Below are 19,782 nucleotides of genomic sequence, written 5' to 3'. Positions count from 1 at the left end.
ACAAATATTTGGGGTGTTTCTTCATTCCTGCAGTAGGTTTGTTAACCTTTTCTGTACCAGACAACAAGTGATAACCAGTACATAGAACACACTGTCCTTGTTCTGTTCGGTCAAACAGTAGAAAGGAAAAATCAGGATAAGTACTTACAGAATGTAAGCAGACGTCCCCATCCAGCTCTTGCCTATTTCTCTAATTCTCCCTTAATTCTCTTCCATTCCAACCAATTCTGAAACTATCACCTCAGCTGGTGAAAAATAATGAAGCTGCACTGCATCCAGTTACATCAGTTAGGGAAACTAAAAAATACATGGAACAGCTTAACCACTTCTGGATACTTCAGGTCAGAGAACATTGCTGGGGTTTGCAAAGCACTCAGGGGATTTAGACACAATTTCAATGGACAGTTCATGTCCAAATCTTTTAGGCTACTCTAAGGGAATAGTAACCCACTATTTTCCATGAAGCTATCAGCAGAACCATATCCTTCTTCTGTTTTCATGTAATTTGACATAAATCACAAGTTTAAATATATTTAATTTGCGTTGTAACCCTTTCCCTAATCCAAAATCAGAAGCTAATCTTGTGTAGCCCATGTTCAGATCAGAGCCATTCTCCTACAATGGCTCATGATGGATCAGCATTTCAAACATCCTCAGGGCTGACTCCGTGTCATTGCATATATGGTTAGACTATGGTACAGGCTGGAATACAGCTATAATTCCAGCCTGAGGGGAGAACAACAGTTCCTCAGATTGCCTTCCTCCACTTCATGGATGCAGTAACCTAGCTATGACCTATACAAAAAATGGGATGTTATATTCCACGTCAAAATCCAATCTCATCTGTCTAAGCTGGATGGGACCCAGAGGAATATAGTACCTACTTATCTCTACGTGCCCAAATCCAGAATAGGAGAGGGACCTGAAGGTAGAGGTTGCAAAGAGACAAGGAAAAGGGGGATTCCTACTGCTTTCAACACCCAGGGCACCCATACTATTTGGTGTTAAGCAGCATGCTACAAAAGTAATTCCTAGAACCCACAAATGCAATTGTTTAACTTAATATGGGAGAAAAATATAGTCTTTATTTAAATCTGATTTGAATCCTACTGAAGTCAGATTTCAGTAGGCTTTGGATGTGGTCTCTACCGTAAGCCAAAAAGCATCAAAAAATTAAAGGGGTGCATATGTAAATGGACTTCATATTGCCCACATCTCACTGGAAGAAGCCTCATGGTAATGGCAGAGCACAGATAATAGTTGAAAATCACATTTTAACTGAGTGATTTTTCTGGTTCATTCCCAAGAGCTGCAGAGTAGATCCAATAAATATTGTCATTATATTTCTATGAGAAAAAGGTTTATCCTTCACTATGTGAGAATAAAAATAAAACAAAATATCATCTAAAGTAGCCTTCAAGGTCACCTTAATGCTCGGTTCACAAAAACTGTAAGTAACCTTAAAGATTCTTTTATTTCAAGCAGTACTGAGTGATCTTCCTGCATTTTCTCTTACTTTCAGCTGTATTTTCTTCACCTCTGAAACCAGTAACCAGTACCCTTCTGTTTGAAGGCTCTCACCCTATTTCTGTCAGTGGTTTTCTGTTTGTTTTGGCTTCAGGCGGAAAACTTCCTCAGTTCAACTGTACTCTACTGCAGAGACCTGGAAAGATAATATGTAATAAGGGCTTGAATAGAAAGAGTCTTTCAGCATTTTACCCCAAAGAAACCCTCTTTCCGCCTTCTAAAACTGTGAATAGTAATCTTGTTTAGAATTTCCTAGGCTGAGTGACAAAGTCCTTCCTGAACCGAGTGTATTTCACACACAGAATTTTTTCATTAAAAGAGAAAAGGTCACAGAAATTTCCTTACTGTCATATTAGAACTGTTTTGACATTCCAGTGTTTAAGGGTGTCACAAATAAGAATGCTGATTAGTGTCTAATTGAAACCCTGGTGATCCTTGACTCAATGGAGAATGTTATAGTTAGAGCCAGACCAACACTTCTTCACAGAAACATTTCACAGTTGAGCTTTCATGATCTCTTGTGCTAATCTGTCCAACTCTGTACAGACACTGTGAGCACAAACACTGCAAGCTGCTATGTGACTTTCAGGTAGTGGTAAACCTCCTAAAGCACTAACACCCTTCCTTACATGCACGTCTAATCATCCCTGTAGTTCCTAACTAAACCAGCATGATCCAGGAATGAGATCTGATCCTAGCAGCTACACTTGCAAAGCACAACAGTCCTTCTTAAGCTAGTGGGCCCTCCCTTCTAGTATTTAGTCTTTGCAGACCAAATATTTTCTTCTGTCATTGAAGTCTCACAGTCTCGGATGTTAGTTTTCTCTGTTCTTGTTTATTTGATATGCACCTGCTGTAAAACACAACTTCTTTGGCATCACACAACTTCGAAGTGTCTTTCACATTCCTCCAGGAAAGTTCAGAGCAGAGCACGTGAGGTAGTTCTTGCAGAGCCTACAATAAAAATAAATGCTTTGCCTGTTTTGAATGAAGTAGAGCTGGGGGTTCCTTTAGCAAATTCTTCTTTTGACCAGTCAGGGAACAAGGCTGTGTATCACAATTCTAAGGCAGAGCAACCTGTCTCTCCTTCTCTCATTCAGTCATATAAATGCAACCTCTCTGCCACTGCTGTGGACTGAAACATCACAGTCTCCAAACTCTAAAAAACATGTTTACAGCTAAGGGTTTTGTTTGTTTGTCTGAGAGTTTGGGGTTGTGGTTGCTGCTTTTCTCAAATTCAAAGTACCAAATTCTGATAAACTAAAGATTCAGCTGATTCATATAAGCTGAAGAGCAGTTCAACAACTTGAATGAAGAGGATGTTTGAACTTAAGTCAAAGTATCGTTCAGGTTGCAGGTTAAATGTAGAACAGGGGTTTAGCTCTTCCCTGCGTGAGCAAAACTGTTAGTCTGCTGAGCAAAAGTGAGATGAGAAGAGCGAGCTGGTTCCTTAGATGACAAAGATCTTGAGCTAAACTAAAGATAAATGTAAAAAGCCAAGGAAAACTGCAAGTGGTTTCCTGGGAATGAAGGTGCTGGGTTACAATTACCACAAGGTAAAAGCCAAATGTAAAAATGAATAAGCTTATACTGTTAGGAGCTAGCTAATCTCCACTGCCAAATTCTGCAAGAACTGGCGCATGGAACTGCTGGGTGAGCAGTAAGGGCTTTTCCTCTTGTTATGGCATAGCAACACAACTCTTGTGACTCTTGAAGGAAAGCAAATGGGCCACCTGTCCTTAAGAACAGGAAGGGATGGGATGTGATGAAAAAGTGCTGGTCCTTTAGTCTAACAGCAGTTTTACAGTAGGTTTTAGACCAGATTTAAGGACAGAGGATGGAAAGAAGGAGAGAGGGAGAGAATAGGATACCAAAGGAAGCTTTTATAAAATTAACCTTCCATCTATGTGTTATTAAACTGATTTTTCTTAACATAGAATGTGTAGTAGTTCTTGTCAGTTTGGGTTTGGGTAACACATGTGATGTTGAGAAATATGAGAAACTATCATCTATACCAGAGCAAACATCCTAAGAACTATGGTGTAGGCAAAGAATAGCAACATTTATGAAGGAATCGGACCAGGAGACTCCAACTATTCATGCTCCTCAAGAACCTTGCTTGGGATTGAACAGCCTTGGTAGCTCTTTTCATTGTATTATATTAGCATAAAAAGCAGGACCATACCAACTGAATTTCATAGAACCACCAACTTTGGAACCAGAGATGATATAGAGGGTGACTGCACAATTACACAGAGAAACTCTGAAAATCTGAAGGAGAATAGGAGGAACTTTGATACCATTATAGGGGAAAAACTTTTCATAAAAGACAAGATCAAGGTCACCTGTTAATGAGCATTTTCAGTATGGCCTAGGATGGAGTAAATTCTGTTGCATATCTATACAAAGGAGCAGGCAGTGCATTTGAAAGTACAGGGAAAAGAAAATCTAATACTTTGTGACAGATTCCAGGGTGAATTTGCCTCTACCTTGCTACAATCTCTGGACTATTTTCTTGCTCTAAGTGTCTATTCACCAGAGCAGAATTGCACTGTATTCTTTAAAAACAATGGGGAGGATGGTAAACTCCAGGTAAAGACCGATTTAAGCTATGGAACAATACTAAGGAAAGAACAAATTCACCATGAGCAAATTCAGAATGAAAGTAAAATACTTCTAAGTGAAATGGGAGAGCAAAAACTTGCCCCTTGGAAGTAGTGGCTTTTGGAACAATCACTGTATTACGGTGGATAAAACACTTGCTTTAACAGAAAGCTTGATCCATTTATCACATGCATGTGGTATGGCTTCTTGAATGAGGCTTGGTCTTCAGGAGGTTCCTTTCAGTCCTTCATCAACACAGATTTAGGCTTTGGACTTCACTCTTATTCAAAATAATTCCACTGCCACATTTTCAATAGTATTCCTATTGATAATAATCAAAAGATAGCATTAAAATTCATATACATGTGCACCTACACACATGGGCTCAGCTGAGACTAAGTCCTAAGATGTCTCTACCGCTCTCTGTGGTTCTTCAATGGGAAGATTTGTACACTAATGCCTGTGCAAACCAACTAGAACAGTACTTGAATATTTGCCAGATGAACTTTCACTGTTGCTGATATTGGCACCTGCTCAGAGCAGCTGATCTGAAAAGTAGGGAGAAAGGCAGGGTCAGCAGAAGGACTCGGCGAAAACATTTCAGCTCCAAGACACTGCAGTCAGTACAATCACTGATTCGTCTTTCTCTGTTCTTGTTTTCCCACAAGATTGTTACTCAGAAACTTGATACAAGCAGGTTTCATTCCTCCATACCCCCACCTCCTCAAGATTTGCTTTACTAGCCAAACCCACACAGGAATAAATGACCAAGAAAGAAGCTGTCTTATTTGGTTTCTTTTATGTTAGGTTTTGGTGTACAGTTTTGAGGCTTTTTTTTTGTTTAATTTCTAATCACAGGATAAGTAGGTTAAGTGCTATGGTAATTCCAGAGGTATTTGTGCTGAATTTGTTGATTGAGCATGTTAAAGCAGAATTTTGCTGAAAAATAGGGACTTGGTAACCAAGTCTGACTATCTCCCAGTTGCCTGGACAGATATCAGTAGACTTCAAGATTTGTATTACAGACCCTTCTGTAAAACCACCGCTGAAGCGAAGTGTTATGCTGTTACAATAAGAGACAGCTGCTCTCTTTAGAGCTGCCATAGGCAGGATATGCAACACCAGAAAAAAAAAAAAGTGGGGAAAAATCTTTAGGAATACCAGTCCAAGAAGTTTCCCTCTTCAGCATCCTAAAGTGTGCTTTTTTTATGTATATGTCTAAGTCGTAACTAACCTGGGAAAAGATATGTGAATGTCTTTGATCTAAAAGCTGAAAGGTTTCTCTTACAAGGAAGGATTAAAATGAAAACATATGAAGGCAGATTTTCATATCCAGTAGATGCAACAATTCCTACCCCTCCAGAAAAACTGGCATTTCTCTGCTCACAAGCCCTGAAGCGATGTAGAGTGCAAAACCAATCCATGCCCCAAGCTAGAAGAGACTGTGGGAATAAGCTTCCAGAAACATCTGCAGATTGAATGTTGTGAGCCCTGAAGACACTTAGTGTTAGAAATGTTGCTTGCAGGTGTAAATAGCCAGAAGCCTGGGTCACTATATACCCTCAGGGTCCATCAAGCAGTTTAGCTCTCATAGAACCTCACGGCTGACACTTGAGTGCTTGCAGCAGCAGGGCAAAATGCTGCCTGGCCCATGACACTTCTCTACAGCACCGGGGAGAAGCAGTACCCCTCCGCACTTGATGCTGCTGAGGTCTGGACACCTCCAAAGAGGGATGCACCATTACAGGTCTTCCTCCCTTCCACCCGGAAGGTGACGGGAGCGGCGCCTGCAGCACCACGGACAGCGCCCGCCCTCGTCCCCATTGCAGTCGGGTCACAGCTCTACGCTAGGGTGGGCTTCTGTCCTCACAGTGTGACAGGGCAGTTCAGCACAGAGCACCCCGAAAGGCAAGGCAGGACTCTTTGGAAAGCCTCCTGCACTGGGGAGCCCTCACAGCACACACACAGAGTGCACTTTACCCACAGAAACACTTGGTGCTTGGCCACAAAAAACAGGCCAGTGGTTATACCAAACCCTAAAACGTATGAGGATCTCTCCCCAAGAGCTAAAGAAGGAAAAAGCATTTCCTGCTTGCTGAATTATCTTAAAGCTACTGTGGTGATAGGTACAGGGCAGAAGAGAGCAACAGCTACCTGATGTTTTGTAATGACCACCATAGTAAACTTGTCATAGCAAACTTGCTGTTTTCATGGAGCAGTAAGTTCAATTAATATTTATCAAACAGAAAGAAAAAAGACCCTCAGAGAACCAACATCATTCCAGCTGCTTATAAAATAATAAAACCCAACTTCCATTTAATTAACTATCTCACTAACAGCAATCTGCCCTGGAGCTTTGAGAGCTTTTAATACTAAAGTTTTGTCTGGAGGACTGTCATCTACTTTGATGATAGTTTGCATAATAACATTATGTAGAGATAAGAACACTATTTGGAAATGCATTGTTCCACTCTCTCATGTTTGAAAAAGAGATGGGAAGAGAGATTGGATTTTAATGACCTGTATCGTCAGTGAGGGTGGTGAGGCACTGGAATGGGTTGCCCAGGGAAGCTGTGAATGCTCCATTTCTGACAGTTTTCAGGGTCAGATTGGATGGAGTCTTGGGTGACATGGTTTAGTGTGAGGTGTCCCTGCCCATAGCAGGCAGGTGGAAACTTGATGATCTTCATGTTCGTTCCAACCCTAACCATTCTATGAATCTATTCTATGCTTCTATCAGGAGAAAAACACCTAACTTAGAACTTCTAATGAAGCCTTCTGTATGTTTTCAGCACAGTTCCATTTAGACCAAGGAAATGGTACTTTTTAAAAAAAAAAAAAGAAATTAAAGTTTTTTTCCAGCATATTTACAACCAGGCTGGCTTATGGTCACATGCCTCTCCAAAAGTACAAATCTGTATTTCCTATCAGGATTATTCTTACACTCTGTGCGTGTGCATTGTAGCCATTTTAGCTGTGCTTCAATACCTGTGTTTATGCTCTTTCTTTGTCTCTGTTTCTCTTCCAGAGTAGAATTTTGAATCATAGAATCATAGAATAATTAGGGTTGGAAAGGAACTTAAGATCATCCAGTTCCAACCCCCCTGCCATAGGCAGGGACACCTCACACTCAAGTCACCCAAGGCTGTGTCAAACCTGGCCTTGAACACTGCCAGGGATGGAGCATTCACAACTTCCCTGGGTAACCCATTCCAGTGCCTCACCACCCTTACAGGAAAGAACTTCCTCCTTATATCCAATCGAAACTTCCCCTGTTTCAGTTTGAACCCGTTACTCCCTGTCCTATCACTACAGTCCCTAATGAAGAGTCCCTCCACAGTATCCTTATAAGCCCCCTTCAGATACTGGAAGGCTGCTATGAGGTCTCAACTTTCTCAGCCTATCTTCATATGGGAGGTGCTCCAGTCCTCTAATCATCCTCATGGTCCTCCTCTGGACTTGTTCCAACAGTTCCATGTCCTTTTTATGTTGAGGACACCAGAACTGCACACAATACTCCAAGTGAGGTCTCACAAGAGCAGAGTAGAGGGGCAGGATCACCTCCTTTGACCTGCTGGTCACTTTTTCACTGCTTCACAGTGTCATTCACAGCAGCCATTAAAGGCATCTGTTGCTAAATGGGAACAGAACAGAAAAGGCTTAATGTAAAAGAAATTAGAGGTGGATGATCATGGTGTGATTAAACACACATACCACTTCTGCTGTTTATTCTTTCATGGTTTTCTAATATACGTAGCATTGGTTATAAATGGAAATATTCCTGACCTGAGATCCTCTTCTTGTGAATATTGATGTGAATTTTGCTGCAGATTTCAGCACTGCCCAGTTTCCCCCCTGCCCTGTTAACATATTTGCCTTAGAATGCTTCTTTTTGTTTGTTTTTCCCTATCTTTTTAGCTTATACAAGAAATTTGAAATCATAAAGACCATCAGGCTTCCTTTACTGCTTCCAGCTCATCTCTCTCAGCACTTCCTTTAGACAGTCTTCCACTGTTTAATGAATCCTACAAAGAAGGAATCCAGCCCCATCTGTAGTTTCTTGGTTCATGTTTGTCAGTCCTATTATTCCCCATGGATATCTAATTGCTGTAAGATAAAGAGTTTATTCTCCAAGTAGCTTTCCCTAAAATTCTGCTTTAAGAAGTGTTTTGTTCATCCTGTGACTGCATTTGTGATGGGAGAGTTGTTTTTATGTATAGGCTTTGTCAAGTTCATGAGCAGCAGCCAAAGTCACAGTTTAGCTCTAATTTTATGAATACTTGTTTTCAACTGACTGCACTGATTGAACTGCCATTGATTAGAAGATTTGAACGTGCCATGTCTACAATAAATATCTATCCCAGAACCATACCCTACTTAGAATAAAATTTAAAAGCTCCATTGAAATGAACTGATATATGTTATGTGGGACTCATTTCCTATTTTAACACTACTGCTCTAGTCATACTCCAAGTGTTCAGAGATACTTGCAGTGACAGATAAGATCTGTTCAAATAGAAGACAATCATGGCAAATGTAGCAAGCCAAGAAGCTCACAGCATTATATGCACGATAATGAACAATTCTTTCTGACACCAAGCAAAGATCGCTGTCATCTCCACACCGGGGAGGATGAAGCTGAAGCTGGATAATTTTTACCCTGGAGCAGAACAGATATTTCTGGTAGAACTGGCACGGGAATCTAGATCTGCTGATATCCTACTTAAGCAAACCACCTTTCCCTATTACTATATAGGGTGTCATCACCAACAGGAAGGCAAGGCAAGAATTTCTTATTAACCACTCTCTCCTTCCCCTGTTTCTTTTCCAACACTGTAAAGCCTCAATTCAAGCAGACAAAACCAAAATACACATCCCTAGGCAACAACACACTCCTCCAAAGCCTTTTCTGAAGATGCTTACGCTACTGTACTTGCAAAAAAGCCAAACTCTGCCCTAAATCAGTGATAGTCCCTATTTTTGGTTCTAGTAGGAAAAAAAAAAGCTTTTAAGCATGGTTACACTTTTACTTTGCAAAACATTATACAATATTCTGGTTAATAGAAAATGAAGGAGAAAAAGACCACCACTGAATTCTGACCTCACAATTAGTCTCTCTGAATACTGCAGTAGTCTTTTTGCAGTTATGAACCCAAATCCCCTTCTTCTGAATAGCTTGGAGATAAGTGGTGCACCTCAAAAGAAAGAACAGAAAACAATGTTGATAGGGAATGATTAAGTAAGGTGTAGATGGAGATGCTCAGAAGGAATTGAGTAGCTGTATTTATTTAAGCTATTCTTTTTTCTTTGTTGGTGTTCCCACTGAGTATTTTAGTTGAAAAATACCCATGAGAGCTTCTAGAATAATTAAGAAAACACACCATCAAATGATGATTTATAAAATTCTATTAAATCCTGAAGTAACAGTAGCAGGTCACAACCTTCAAAATAGAGCTAAAGGGCTATTCTGGTTTCACTCAGATCACGAGCCAGAAAAAATCAAGTCCAGTCCTTTTTGCTTCCCAGTCTCATTTCAGTCCATCTTCCCAGAGTCCACAAGAGACAGGGCTCCAATCTGAAAGAAGGTAACAGATATGAAACTCACCTTTGAGGTCTGAAGACAGAAAGAGACCTTAAATGATCTGATACGGGTCCTCACAGTCTCAGCTTCCTTTTCAACCACCTGTGTAAGCTTAGCCATGCTCCCAGGCAGAACAAAGATCTTCTCTCTCAGCAGGAGGATTGTCCTTCATGTCCTTCATACATTTGAACAGCTGGTACAGATCCACTTGGCTGGAGACCACCCCTGACAATGATAAGAGATTCCCACAGAGAGATTCTGCACCACCGTGATCCAGAGGGACAGAGAGGTACCGGACCAACACATCAGCTCTTCCTGCAGTGTGCAGATCTCATTTTTCAGTATAGAGTTTGTCAAATCTGAACCTTTGTTCTGGGATATAGTAAAAATTAAAATCTTCTAAATTATTCCTAGACCGTTTTCCTAGAAACATGCGTTACCCCATGAAGCAGCAGTGAAGTCAAAAGCTCTAGAAATGTGTTTCAAATCTCTTTGTTTGTATCCTTGGGAAAATGAAACTACCATGAGTCTGGAGCCTGAATACCTGGGTCTACCCCCTGGTCAATGACCATCTTCATCTAAGTTTCAAGCTCCTTTTTTAACTCTGAAAACCCATCTTAGCCATTGGTACAATAAGATGTGATGATGAAAATACTGCCCCATTCTGATTTTAAACACTCAAGACTATAATTCTCCTTCACATGACCTGTGAATCAAATCGACATAGCCCTGGGTTCACACCTTGCTTCATGTCAGAAAGTTTTAACAAATTGTGAAGAAACCTCAATAGCTGAAAGCAAGACAAAGGCATCTTTTAACCGTCAAATTAGCTGGAGGGAAGAGCTGGAACTGCTTTCAGTCTGGAAAGAAGGGGAAATCATTAAAGGAAATCATCCCCTTTTCTTTCTCCAAGCAATTAGAAGAACCATCTGTATGTTCATTCCACTACAGTTAAGGGTGCAGATTAGCATTTCAGAGAGATTTGAGTTCAACCAGCAATACTTTGATGTCTTAACATGAATGATGCTAAAATTTCTAAAGCTCCCAATGTTATACAAGCTAAGAAGGGTACACATGTCATTTTCCAGTCACTCTTTTTAAATGACTATTCGGCAGAGACAAATCTACATTCAGAGAATTTTCCTTTTATGTCCAAGAGCATATTAAAAATAATATGTTCCCATTAAAAACAATATAGTGGTTACATAATGCCCAGATATAACCCTGTGGATCTGTACTGCCAGACTATGCAGCACATGCTGTCATAATGAAATCAAAATTGTACAAAAGGCTCATAAAAAACCTCGGGTATAGACAAGCTAAGTAAACCTTTTAGTTATGACTCATTTTACCCATCAGGAAAAATAGCCCCTCAAACATTTCTTCTGTGATTTACCAGGGCATAGCACAATTTCAGGCACAAAGTCATAAATAACTATAGCACATTTGAAGGAGACAATAAAAGAGGGAAATTTTACAGGCTTAGACTCACATACATAAAGCAGAACAGTCTCTAGTGTGGGACCACCACTGGTTAAGCTGGAAACAAATCTTTCCCACTATTAGTTCTCTGAGTACTATAGAAATCTGCATTTGACCTGAGGCAGAATGGAAATTATAAGATAATATAATAGACCCTACAGACCTCATAAATAAAAGACCATGGGATGTCTAAATCACTCAATACAGCCCTCTCCATGATTGAAATTAGCTCATATGGGTAAGTGAAGCTGAATTCAGTTTTCCCAAGATCCTTTGTGACTGTCCAAGTCTCTTAATATACTTTTCAAGTCATCAGACAAAGTTCTGCCCACTTATTTACCAATAAATGGTAAACTCCAGCTCCAGCAAGGCTAGAATTGCCCTCTGTGAGCCCAAGTCTGCCCTCATCATCCATCATTATAACTAGTCGACTACCTTAAAATAAAAATGCATGTCTCAGGAAAGAGAGCTTTGAGCAATGGCCACAACTTTGTATTTCCAGGCTGCATATTGAAAGGAGCATCTTTTCCCCTGAAACAAAACAAAATTGCCAAAGAAAATCACAATACTCTAGAGTTATGCACTGCAGACTGCTAACAGCTCTCACCATTTCTTAAAGACCTCTCTGTTCAGGGAAGCCCAAACCAGTGGACTCTGGAGTGTTATTCTTTCTGGACCAATTTCCAGGACACTTCAATGGCAACTAGTTGTATTGTTTTGCTCATAGAATCAGAAAAGCAAAACAAAATACATAGGGAAGGTACACAGAGGACAAAAAAAGAAATTTCATCTGATTTATACACACAGGAATTTGACCTTTTATCCCCAACGCTTGCAGATGGTTTGTTGAGAACCTGAATTCCTCCAACTTGGAATTGTAATTTTCAGAACCCACTCTAAGGAGGAAAATGCTGCCACTTAATCTGCAAATAAGGAACTAAACCATGAAGTAACGAAGCAAATTTATCAGCAGGAGAAAGAAATAACAAAAGGGAGAGAGGTCTTAAACCCCTATTACTAACCTCTAGAATAACTTTGCTCCATAAACGAAAGCAGAACATGGAGGATGCTTGTTCTAAGAGCAATGGTTAAAAATATGAAGAATGACAGGGGAGGAAAGCAATTTATTCTGCTGCATTAATTTTGCAAAAGAGTTAATGTCATGGTGTCATCTCACCACTGTGTACACTTTTGTTCTTGACTTCTATAGCCCAGGGATTTTACCAAGACAATATAAAAGTTATGTAGCTAGTGTACTCTATTGATTAATTCAATTTAAATTAAATGGCATCATGTGGCATACCAACCTGATTGAGTCTGAATGCACACATCTGAAAACAAATGGCAATCTGGAATTCCCTCTCAGCATTCATGCTTTATAATGAGAATTTCCTGATGAAATAGATTCTCAATTAATACAGCATGATAATCTGTGGCAGAGGTAGGTATTCAAAAGGACTGAATTTAGCCTCTTGAGATATATATCCCTGGGCTTCCTGAGGGGTCAGTTGAGCACCAGACTGAGAGGGTAGTTTAAAAGCAACAAAGCTCATCTACTGAATAGCTGGGGACCCAAATTTACCAGTCCCTTATAAAACAATATAAACGATACCCAAAGAATCTATCTTTGGCTTCACACTTTAGAAAACCTTCATCCCCATTTGTGAAAATCTGAGGGTTTTCTGCTACTTCTGGTTTTATGTTGTTCTGTTAAACTTAATTGATTTAAAGAGCTGATAGCATGCATCAGGGTTATATTCTCCAATGAACACCTGTTACTCCTTGCTTTGATTACTCAGATGCTCATTAAATCACTTTTTACTATATACTGTGTAATTTCAACATCAAAAGGGCCTAGAAGGACAGATCTGAATAAGCAGATTAAAACAATTCAATATAGCTACAGTGCTTGTCCATACAAAATACCCCATTACCAAGGAAGCGGTTTCCCTTTTGTCCCATTTCTCTCTGATTTTAACGTTGCTTGACTACAGTGAATCACAGTAGGTGGTGTTTCCCATTATCAGGACAACAAAAGTAGTCTATAATTCATAATAAAGCAATTTTTAAGCCACTTGAAATTCTTTTTGCACTTAGAGTTTCTCTGTTTTCTGCTGTGTACAGCAGGAGTTGCCTCCATCCAGTCTAGCTGGTTGGTTACTATATACAGACTTATTTCATGTGACTGAAATTACATTCTGCTTGAAGGATACTAAAATGCTGCAGAAGCAGCGAGGAAGAAACAAGATAGCAAAGAGATCATAGAAGCTGTGACTGGATAAAAAACCTACTTCATGTAGATGGGGCATAGAGGAGAAAATCAAAAGCGTTTGTTCATTTGTTAAAGGTGAAACGGAAACAAAGGTCTAAGAGCCTAAAACGCAAAGACTAGAATATCTGCGCATTCTTGTCATGGGAAAAGACACATCTGTATGCATGAGGTTATCGAAGATAAAACATCGTGCCCATAAACCTAAGAAAGAGGTCTAGATGGCTTAGTGAAGGTATACATTTGGTGCAAAGGGGCAGGCACACATTTCCCTAGACTTCACCACACCAACCTGACGGAGTCTTCCATGTTGTGCAACAAGGCCACAGCCCTGCTGCTTTACAGCCTCCGTCACCCTTGACAGCATAGCTGAAGTGGCACAAGTCAGACATCATAAATGGCTGCAGTTTTGTGGCTCCCAAAGCATAAATGTGTGTTAATTATCCAATTGGAGTGTCTAAAATTACTAAAGTGGAAGCACAAAATGATAAGCCCAACCAAAGAAGGAATTATCCTGCTGTAAGATTCGTAAGGGGAGACTCATGCTGCTCATGGGGTATTGTTGACACCAGACAGGGACAGTACAATCTGCACTGTTCCTGCACATGATGAGGCATTTGGAGTCTTCCTCTTAAGTCAACAGACTTCCGTCACTGACCAACACATGAACAACTTATGGTCCTCATTACCCCAAACATCTAATGAGCTGTTCCATAAAAAGCAGAATTACAAAATCCTGGTGTCATACAGATATATATATCTTACATTTCTCATCTTACAGTACCTGTCACATCATCACATCCATTATGACCATCCCATCTCATTGTTCTCAGCTCCCCGTTATAACAACCAATTAGTGAGTACTTGCCAGCACCAGAAAGAAGCAAAGTTAACATTAGTATTAGGGATAAAAAGAAGCTGGAGAACTAACTCATTTGTTAACCAGATGTTTCTCAGGTTTTCTAATCCCAAAACAATATGATCTGTCACAGGAACCCCCTCCCACACGCACGCACGTACTGTGCTATCACAGCTGTTAAACTTTACAAGTCAATAAAAGTTTGGTGTTGAAAGCTTGGTCTTTCTGCCTAAAATTTTCATCCCTCATTATTTTATACAGATGTTACCTACATATATACAGTTATCTACACAATATCTACATCTTTTGAAAGGGGAAAAAATAAAAGTAACTCAAAAAATATGTTACATGGATCATTTTGGGTGGCAATGAAGCACACTGATGTGTGAAAAAAGGTGTTTGAGAAGGAACATAAAGAATCATTAAGTTAATGGATTATATGTTGTATAAATTATTATACATGCAGTAAATATAAAGCATGAATCATACATGCTTTTGCTATATTCATAATTTGAGCTCATGCCTCATTAAGAGTATGATTCAGGTATGTGAATAAGACTTGAAAAGTTTTAATATGGAAGGAGAGAAATACTCCCATAACTGGGAATAAGGGGCATAAAGGGGCAAATTATGACTATTGAATGAGGTGTGGCAAAGTATAAGTCAACACCAACCAAATCTTCCTGTTCTTTGTCTTTGTAGTTGTGACTTTTTGAGTCACAAGCTCATAGAATCATAGAATAGTTTGGGTTGGAAAGGACCTTAAGATCATCCAGTTCCAACCCCCCTGCCATGGGCAGGGACACCTCACACTAAACCATGTCACCCAAGGCACTGTCCAACCTGGCCTTGAACACTGCCAGGGATGGAGCATTCACAACTTTCCTGGGCAACCCATTCCAGTGCCTCACCACCCTGACAGGAAAGAACTTCTTCCTTATACCCAATCTAAACTTCCCCTGTTTAAGTTTTAACCCGTTGTCCCTTGTCCTATCACTACAGTCCCTAATGAAGAGTCCCTCCCCAGCATCCCTATAGGCCCCCTTCAGATACTGGAAGGCTGCTCTGAGGTCTCCACGCAGCCTTCTCTTCTCCAGGCTGAACAGCCCCAACTTTCTCAGCCTGTCTTCACACAGGAGGTGCTCCAGTCCCCTGATCATCCTCGTGGCCCTTCTCTGGACTTGTTCCAACAGTTCCATGTCCTTTTTATGTTGAGAACACCAGAACTGCACACAATACTCCAGGTGAGGTCTCACAAGAGCAGAGTAGAGGGGCAGGATCACCTCCTTCGACCTGCTGGTCACGCTCCTTTTGATGCAGCCCAGGATACGGTTGCTTTCTGGGCTGCAAGTGCACACTGAAGCCGGCTCATGTTCATTTTCTCATCAACCAACACCCCCAAGTCTTTCTCCTCAGGGCTGCTCTGAATCTCTTCACATGCTCAGTTTGTGATTAATATAAATTGCCTAACAGAAGAATAGCAGCTCCAGGTTAACATATGTAATTGGGCAGCCTGTCTCTGGTAGTATCTCCTGGGAGAAGGAATGGGGGAGAAGAAACAGCATATAGTGATGCTTTCTATGCAATGGCCTTCCAGCAATCAACATTTTAGGCTCTTTTAAGTCAATGGTTTAATCCAGAGAGACCTGTTCCATGGGGTTTTCTCTCCCAGATTTGTGCAACTGTTTTCTGATCTCCATCCACATCCAAAATAACTTCTGCCAGCAAAGTGCCACATTTTAATTATCCAGCTTTGTTTTTTAAGCCTCTTGCCTGATTGATAACTTTATGGGTTGCTTCCTTGTTTCTGTTTCCTCAAGTCCTACCACATCATTTGCTTGTTACCCATGAAGCTATCAATCATTAAGTAGGCTTAAAAAAAAAAGATGCACAATTAAAATGTGCCACTTTTTTGGCAGAGATTGTGTCTGAATGACTTCTTTAACCTACAAGCAAGCAAAACCAAATAATTCTTTAGCAGTGCTAAAGGCAGAGATTGAACTTTAAGACAGGATAATATCTAGTCTACGGTACCTGGCATTTCTGCATAAGTATAAAAAAATACTGTTGGGATATTGTCACTAAAAGTGATCACCATAGCAGATATTACATGAAACAGAGATCTCTTATTGCTAAATTTTAATAGGTTTTTGTTCTTCATCCCTGCCTCAGCAATTCTCTCTTGTCTTCATTAGCTAGTTAGTTCTGCCTGGAGCAGGAAGCTTGTGATGATTAAGGAAAAAAGCCCAGTAAATCAGTAACTCAAGAGACCCTCGGAAGCTTTGATCATTTGTTCACTCATTTTAACTACAAATCTTTCCTTCTTTCCCTTTGAAAACTCTTGCTATAAATTCCCATAGGACTGTCTCAAATGCTGTTGCTGAGGTCTTTTCAGGTGAACTCCTGGTAAATACTTTCAATCCCACATTGCTATAGAGTTCTCCACAGGAGCTGGATGCCATGGAATAAACACATTAACCAGCTAGTCAGAGCTTCTCCAAGTTATTATCTCTAGAGATACCGAAGATGGGAATAAGTTCAGCAGTTTTGACTCATAATTTCACTCCCTCAACAGAAACCAGTAGAAGGCAGCCATGAAACCATGTTGAGCTGGATAGTTATAGTACAGCATTGCAGTAAGTTATCACAGGCTTCAGCAAAATCAACAGTGCTTACTTCTCCATAAAATGATTATGTCTCTTTTGTCCTGCAGTAACTTCATTAACCCATAATTTAATACTTAAGAGCATCTTGCATCTATTATTCATCTGAACAAGATCAGCAGTTTAATCTCAGATGAAAAGAAACTGGATATTTTTGACAACTGATCTGGAAACAACACTGATTCAGTTTGCAGAGTTAGTGCTAATAGACACAAATACTGCTAGAAGGAAACACAAAATAGGTTTTAAAAACATTATTCTTTCTCCAAGAAGAAAACCACATCATTGACCTTTTTGCTCAAGTTCTGTTTGCACAAGATTCACAGATTTCCCAGCAGAGCCTCTGATTTCAGCTTAGGCAATTTGTTGGAATTTAAAAGCATTTGTAATTCAAAACTATTCATAACAGCACTAAGATTATTTTATTTACTGGATGATTGGAAAGTTAATATTGCAGTAACTCATTTCCCAAGTTAAACCGTTTCCAGGATGACCATCACACCATAAAAACCTGAATATAACTGTCTTAAAATACGTGTTAGTGAAGTTCACAAACCAAGACAGAGGTGTCATCCTCAACTTCTCTGTTAAGGAGAATTAGTTTGTGGTATTAGCTTATTAAAACATTAGACTGGGGCAAAATGAGGAGAGCAGTATTAGGAGTCAGGAATTCCTGAGCTGTTCTTATTCTACCTTTGCTTGAGCCTCAAGGGTGCAAGTTGTATCTTAAACATGCAGAGTACTTCATGCACTTACCCCTGCAGCTATTAATCACAGAATATTCTATTTTGAAGCATTGGAAGAACAAAGATTTATTAGGAATTTATTCTAATGATGTATAGGAGTGAAGTCTTTGCTTGAGAAGCTGGCATTCCGGGTCCTCTGATAAACCTGCTAAAACAGTGATGTTCTGTCAAAAATGTGCCCCTTGAAAAAGGTTGTAAATTCTTGAATTCTGAATCTTTTAAGCTTTCTTTTCAGTTTATGTCCCCTGTCAGCTCATGGCAAGGACAGCCATAGAGCACTGGTGACTGCACGACAAGTGTATGACTGACTTCCTTTGAAGTCTCCCAGCTCTGGCCATGTATTCAACTCTGCAGAAGCTGAAGAGACTTTTCTTCTTCTACCTTTATGGACCTGCCCAGGTCCCAGTTTCCACATTCCTGTGCTAATCTAAACAGCCAACAGGCTGTTACGTCAAGGTTGCTATTAGAGTTCAGGGGTTGATTTGCTTCAAAATGCAGAAGTCCTTTAAATAGCGGAGCCAGCTGATGCAGTTCCCAGTTTCTCTCCCTCCATCCTGCTGCTGGCTGGTTTCTGCCCCTCCAGTTTGCCACTGGAAGTGTTTGGGCAGCTTCCTGATGAGCTGGATGGGGGAGCTGATCCAGCTTAAAAATAACACTGCAAAAAAAGCAAAATGATTACCAAGCAGGGCTGGTTCACAGGCTGTTCCCAGACCACCCTATCTCTGACGCACTAAAGCAGACCCAAGGGCTCGATGTGGACAGACCATGACTCTGATACCACCCTTTGCACCTTCCTGATAAAGGCGTAAAGCACACGAGCATCTTTAAAGCATCACAAAGGGGTGCCCACAGTTCTGATAAAAATATCCAGACTCCAGTCCAGAAGATTGCACTAAGAGCTCACTGATTCACAGGAAAAGCTTATTTGACTAGCTCATCTGCCCTGGTTGCCCTGCAACAGCCTCATTTCAGGGTGTCAGTAAAGCAAGCCATTCACATATTTCTAACCTTTTCCCTGGACATATTCTACTGCTACCTAATAGATGCAGCTGATTTTCACTACATCCCACATACACACGTATTTTTCAGTAAGTGGCAGCCAAATCCACATGAGTCATCCTCAGAAATTATCCTTTCCTACAAAGCTCCAGTGGGCACAAATTTCCAGCCATCTCATAACAACCGACCGCACTGATTGAGTGCATCCTGTAAGTGGCATTGCTGGTTGCTTCAGTCTTACATGTGGCAATTAGTAATGGTGGAGAAAGAGCCTTTTGTGCACAATTCCCAGCTGTGAAGTGAGTGACTCTGGCTCTTGGCTGAGCTTACTGACCCACTGCTTATTTTCCACTTCACACATGGGAACAGAGAAGGAGATGAGATCTGTGCTAAAAACCAGCTAAGTCTCAATGTGACCTCCAAGTTTTTCACCAGAGATTCAGTGAAGCCGTGGCAATTATTCACTGCCTTGAAATCTGGTTCCATGTGACTATTCATGGTATAGGTGAACCAAGGAAGCAATCAGCATAATATAGACAATACAGAACTGCCACGTGTACAAGGGAACAAAGTACTGCCTGTCCATGAGACAGCTAAGAAAGATAAAATCCTTTTTTGTGTGTGTGTAACACACAATAGCTTCTAATGCTCCTTTCTCCCCCTCTCCTCCAGCTCACCTGCATCCAGAAATAAGTGGACCTTTTAGGAAGGTTTTTCAGACCTTTTGTCAGATAACAAACCTTTCTTGTTTCGTCAAGGCATTAACTAGACTAAGGCTGTACAGAACAGCAAGTGCTAGTTGCAATTACAATGTGAATAACCAGCCATGTAGAATTGCTTGCCTCCCACTGGTATCGCGCTGTGCTCAACACCGACCAGACCCTGCACCCATCTTTATTCATGCAATAGGAGCCTTCGCAAAGCTTGATGAGCCAGTTCTACAGCTTGCAGAGACGGTACAGAGCAAATGTCAAGGGCCACATGGCAGTGTTCCATAGAAAAAGCCCTGTCTGGCAAGGTGAGAATCAGATTGACCAATATACTGCCCTGGA

Source organism: Pezoporus wallicus, unplaced genomic scaffold (genome assembly GCF_028554395.1).
Source record: "Pezoporus wallicus isolate ANWC-B61680 ecotype Strahan unplaced genomic scaffold, APGP_CSIRO_Pwel_v1 contig_8188, whole genome shotgun sequence".
Lineage (NCBI taxonomy): Eukaryota > Metazoa > Chordata > Aves > Psittaciformes > Psittacidae > Pezoporus > Pezoporus wallicus.
Note: the sequence above shows the minus strand (reverse complement) of the source record.